Below are 5,897 nucleotides of genomic sequence, written 5' to 3'. Positions count from 1 at the left end.
TTATTCAAATAAGGCGTATCTTTGCTCATCCAACCAGGAGCTATCTCTGACCCTCTCTCAAGCCAGAAACCCCTGCCGTGTTTACAGCTTTTCACAGATGAGTGTGAAAAGCTAGAACTTCTCCTGTATTGTTTTCCCACACAGACAAAAGGCAGTTCAAACGATCCTAGCAAACCATCTGCTGGAACTACAGGTAACATAAAGGTCAAAAAGTCAGAATATATTACTGATTTTAAAACCACTATTAGGCCATTTGAATCAAGACATGTTAAGTTTTAAAACCAGCTTATTTTAAATTTATTTTCTCAACAGTGCCTTATAATGCAGTGCGCCTTATAATAGTGCAGAAAATACGGTAGGTTTGGAGCCTGGTTCTAGACCAGATTTACCACAGGGGCCAGGGTAGTCACTGTTTTTCCATGGCAACACTTGAAAAAGAATGAAACAAACAAAAAAAACAAAAAAAATCAGAGCAATATTTCATCATTTGATATAATAAGTGAGCCAAAGAGCGACTTGGGTCTCCAGATATCCAGGTTGCTGATCCCTGGCAGATGAAAGTCTGATCCTATACAGCAGCTAAAAGTGCAGCACTATAATTTTTAATTCATTGTTAAAGTAAAATTGTGAAGATTAAAAAAAATCCACCACTGAGTATCAACAAAAGACATTTATTTAGTATAACTTCTTTGGTATGCCATTGACCCCCATCTCGAACCGCCCATGGGCTGCAGGTCTGTGTCTGGTGCATAAATGACCACTGAACAATGAATTTATAAAATATACAAATATTTCAAAATAAAACATACAGAAAGCTCTAACAAACCTTATAAACTAGGAAATATTTATGCATTTAATCTAATCTATTTGTATGATTTGATTTTTAAATGACCATTTATGTGAAATATTATATATTTTTTTAAAAAAAGCCTCACTAACATTATTCAGCCTGGGATTTGTGTCTTCCTTCTCATGTCTGAACCTTTATGAGAGGCTTTGCTTCTAAGGACGGTGGAGAATCAGGTAGAGCAGTGGTCCCCAATCCCCAGGCCGCGGACCAATTGGTAACGGGCCGTGCAAGGAATAATTAAATATTTCCATTTTATGTATTATTTGAGTCTGGAGGATCTTTTATTTTGAAAATCCTTTAACCAGATTCTCTCGGCTACTTGCGCGCCAAAACTGAGCCCACAAGCAGCAAAATGTGCAAGAAACAGATCAGATGTCTTTGGAAAGTTTCTTTGCAAAGGGTAAAAGGCCCAGAGAAGAGGCAGGAGAATGGATTTATCCCGGACCGGTAGGTGAGTCCCACATTACAAGCCCGCTCTGTGTAACATGTGGCGACCGGCTGCTAATGAGGCAATGAAGCTTCAAACTGCTTAGCCAAGTAGAGACCAAGCAGGCTGTGGATATAAGCAACACTATGGGTGTCATTGTGTCTCAGATTGGACCATCTTGTTGCAGAGAAACAAGCTCAGGGCTCCCGTTAGTTATTATCGTGAGTTAAAATTTTTACGAAAGTAAAATGTTAGTTTTTGTGGCGTATCTGTATCTTATTTTGAAGGGATATGTAAATGTTACCATAGCGACCAGAGTCAGAGAGAGTTTGGGCAGTGGTCAAGAGGAGATGAGTAGAGCTTGTGAGTCTTAAGTCTGGTTTAGACGGCAAGATTTAAGGATTGTCGGCTGATTCTCCAAACCTCTGTGACCACAGAGCTGATAAAAGTACAACAGGTTCGATTCGTGTGGTGTGTTTCTCCTGCCGTGTGGCTGAACACGAACTGATTTCAGTCACGAACATCCTGATTCCAGAGGATAATCCAGTAAAACCCCCAACATAGCATATTGGAATTTAGAATAACCAAACACGGATGATGAAGTAGAAAAAATAGTGATAGTTTGTGGAGTCATTTTAAGAGATAAAAGACGTAACAAAAAGAAAAGACGACGGGAGCAGCCACTCTATTTGCTGCACTATGATTTGGAGGTGACTATGTTTTTTCATAGTTAACATTTTTAACTTAATAAACATATATAATAATGACCTTTACATATAATAATGTAATGACGCCAACACACCACAGATGTAGTCCCGCCAACCGGGTTTATTAGTAATTAGAACGAGCCACTATTTCTGAGGCCGCAGCTCACTCCTCCAACAAACCGTTACGCTCCCCGAACTAGCTTCCTGCTAACACACCGAACTCCCTCTTCTTCTGGTCCTGTCCTGCCGCTCCTCTGATCCCCTGCCCACATGACAGGTCCATCACATGTAAGTGGGAGTCAGCAGAGTCAGACAGGGGAAGCCCATAACTTTATACACATAACAATAAAGATCACAATGTAACATATAACAAATACACATAACCATATGGACACCAGCAGAACTAAAACACAGAATCGTCACATTACCCCCTGCAAGAACGGAAATACTATTTAAGGAGTTGTTTGGCGGAAAAAAGACCTTGGCACCTTGGTTCTGTGGAAAGAGACTTTGGCTTTGCACTAGGTCAACCTGACCGACTTCTTTCCTTCCATTTGCGCTTTGCACGCAAATGGAGCCAGAATTTACTGGAAAGGATGTCTGTTTGTACAAGATAAAATCAACAATTTGAGATAAATTGTCCTATTCAGCAATTCTGAAATGGAGCAGATGTTGAGATGTTGAGTTCGTGAGGTCCAAAATATTTTAAAGGTTGCCCAATACACACTCAGTATAAAGCGTGCCAGAGTCTTTCTGCAAAATAACAGTAGCACGCCATTGGTTGAAACTTTCCAACACACACTGATGAAGATGAGAAGGTATAAAAGAGGTCGATATTAAGACTTCGGGGAGATTTTTTGTGACAAGGCAATGACGATGAAGATTTTTGTACTGAACTGAAGAAACTGTAACGAGGTATCCGTGGTAGTGTAATAAATCTCTGGCTCGTCTATGGCCTAGCAGCAAGAACTATGTCTCTGTGCGTTATTTCTTTTACTTAGATATTTAAGAGTATAGCCACCTTTCAAATCTTCAATAAAAATGGTGACACCTGACGTTGAATGAACAATTGAACAACCAGGAGAAGGAAGGTGACTCGCTTCAGCCTGACTGCGGACGGGAGGAGATAAAAGGTAAGCTTTTATCTATAAAAGGTAAGCTTTTATCTATAAAAGGTAAGCTTTTATCTCTTTTACTTGTTAAAAACAGAACGGTTTCCTGTCTGCTGGCAGTCTGAAGTGCTAAAAAGAGTGATTAAGTTCTTTCTGCTTACCATAGGCGAGTAATTTCTTTGCGCAAAGAATGAGCTGCCAAAAATCTGAGACTCATAGGTATCTCATACATTCTGGAAACATGCAGCTCGGAAAATAAGCACTTTTTCAGTCTGGTCTCACCCGTTTTGGTGACGGTAACAAGGAATTCTCTTCCATTATAAGTTACCATATATCAGCCAATCTGGTGTAGTTCTTCTGAACAGGCACTTTCATTGAGCTGACTAATAAATAATATATCACGATTTGTTAAATTTGGCAGGAGGCCAAGAACCTTAACTTTAACATTAAACCAGTTGAGCCACGAAGAGAGATTGGGATCTCTGTGAAAAGCGCTATAAAAATAAAGAATAAGGATAAGAAGAGGCCAGGAGAGGAGTATAGCCACCTTTCAATTCTTCAATACCCCCCACTAAGAGTTCCTCGCCCACGAGGGAACAAAGTCATCAATGCGTCTTGGGGCCCTCCTCGTCTGCTGTGGGCGAGCTCCCTGCGGCGCTTCCGACTGCACCGCTGGGACATCATTCGACAACAGCGATATGGCTTCTGGTGGGGCTGGTAGCGATACCGGTGACCCTGACTGATGGCCTTCTGGGGCCTGAGGTGCAGCCCTGCTTTGATAGGGGGTCAACCAGTCTCTGCAGTGCTAGTCTTCTCCTGTTGTGGAGCATCTGCACTCTGTAAACCACCTCCCCCATGCGCTCCAACACTCTGCAGGGCCCCACCCACTGTCTGTCCAGCTTCGGGCAATGGCCCTTCCTTCTCCGAGGGTTGTAAACCTATACCAGTTCTCCTTGTGTAAAGTGTCGACCCTTAGCTCTTACATCATAGTTCCGTTTTTGACGCACGCACACCTACTTGTTCTTGTTGTCTCCGACCAAATGCATGTGCTGTCTCCAACCTGTCCTGAAGCTTTCTGGCATACTCAGGACCGGCTGGAGCAGCAGGTGCATCTGGAGGGCATCCGAAAGACAGTTCAGCTGGTGTGCGCAACTCCCTCCCCAACATGAAGAGTGATGGAGTGCATGTTGTGGAGTGTTGTACAGCTGAGCGGCATGCCATTAGCACCAGTGGAAGATGCTCTTCCCAGTCCTGCTGATGTTCTGCTGTGAGGAAGGTCAGCTGCTGTCCAAAGGTGCGATGGAGTCTTTCCACCAGTCCATCGCTCTGGGGGTGTAATGGTGTTGTTCTTGTTTTCTGGATGCTAAAATGGCTGCACATGACAGAAAACACCCATGACTCAAAATTTCTGCCCTGGTCACTATGAATAATGTCTGGTACCCCAAACCTGCTAATCAGTCCCCCCACCAAGGCATCTGCCACTGTCTCTGCCCCCTGATCAGGGATGGCGTAAGCCTCTGGCCATTTTGTAAAATAGTCAATAGCTGACAGAACTTAACAGTTTCTATTGTCTGAGCGTGGCAGTGGACCCATAATGTCCAGAGCCACTCTCTCCATAGGGGCCCCTACAACAAACTGTTGCAGGGGGTGTGTGACTGACCTGTCGGCCCCTTCCGTGCTGTACAGGGGTCACAGCAGCGGCAAAAAATCCTCCACGTCCCTCCTGCACTGGCCCCAGTAAAACCCCTGCTGGAGGCGGCGGAATGTTTTTGTGACGCCAAAATGTCCGGACCCAGTTGCTCCATGCATGGCCTGCAGAACTACGTCTTTCAGACCTTTGGGGACTACAATCTGCCACCGCTCCTCACCTGTGGCGGGGTCTTTCCATGCCCTTTGCAGCACCCCGTCTTCCAGACGCAGAGCCTCAAACTTGGACCACAATCCTTTAGTTGCCAGCGAGAACCCAGCAACCTCCTCCCATGGCGGCTTCAGTTGACTCTCCACCCACTGCATCACAGGCTGAATGTCAGGATCCTGTTCCTGTTGATGCCTCCAGCTGTCTGTGCCAACCGCCTGCAGCTCCCTGCAGATTACTGAGTCACCCTGGCATGATCCTGGCTGACTACGTTACAGCTGTTCCTCCTCCAGCCTCTCCCTCTGGTCACACTAACTGCATCCCCTTGCAGCACAAGGGCGATGGGAGATGGCATCGGCATTAGCCTGCTTAGCTCCAGCCCGATGGACAACTGAGAAGTTGTAGGACTGCAACTCTTCCAGCCACCGGGCCACCTGACCCTCAGGCTCTTTAAAAGACATCAGCCACTGGAGAGCAGAGTGGTCTGTCCTTATAGTGAAAGGCAGGCCACACAAGTAGTACTTAAAATGGCGCAGAGAAAGTACCACCGCCAGCAGCTCCTGCCTTGTCACGCAGTAGCGCCTCTCTGCTTTGTTAAAGGCCCTGCTGAAATACCCACTCTCTCTCCCTCCTCACCTAACTGGGAAAGGACCCCCTGACCCCTTCGTTACTTGCATCCATGTCAAGGATGAAGGGGAGAGAGGGGTCAGCAGGAGCAAGAACTGGGGCCTCAGTCAGAGTTTGCTGCTGTTAGGTTCCGTGTTTCTGTGTGTTTATTTTTGAGTTTCTCTGTGTTCAGTCCTGTGTTCCTGTGAGTCTCTGTCCTGTCCTCCCCGTTGATTGCTCCCCAGGTGTGTCTCGTTCCCTTAATTACCCCGTGTGTATTTAAACCCACCTGTTGTCTGTGTTCCTCGTCGGGTCCTTGTCTATCGTCGTTGTCTATTGT

The 5,897-nt window shown here is 45.3% G+C and overlaps 1 long non-coding RNA gene across 1 annotated transcript in view; it reads left to right on the top strand.

Moving 5' to 3' along the window:
• The window catches only part of LOC107834343 (uncharacterized), a 5,351-nt gene extending 2,298 nt beyond the window's left edge, over positions 1-3,053 (top strand). Inside the window, exons 2-3 of the long non-coding RNA XR_001660133.1 lie at positions 2,445-2,446; positions 2,562-3,053. This is a non-coding gene — a long non-coding RNA (uncharacterized LOC107834343). The remainder of the gene's footprint in view (positions 1-2,444; positions 2,447-2,561) is intronic.
• The last annotated feature ends 2,844 nt before the right edge of the window (positions 3,054-5,897 follow it).

The sequence above is a fragment of the Poecilia formosa genome, unplaced genomic scaffold, assembly GCF_000485575.1.
Source record: "Poecilia formosa unplaced genomic scaffold, Poecilia_formosa-5.1.2 Scaffold590, whole genome shotgun sequence".
In the NCBI taxonomy this organism is placed as follows: domain Eukaryota; kingdom Metazoa; phylum Chordata; class Actinopteri; order Cyprinodontiformes; family Poeciliidae; genus Poecilia; species Poecilia formosa.
The sequence above is the reverse complement of the archived record's forward strand: the minus strand, read 5'-3'. Positions and strand labels throughout refer to the sequence as shown.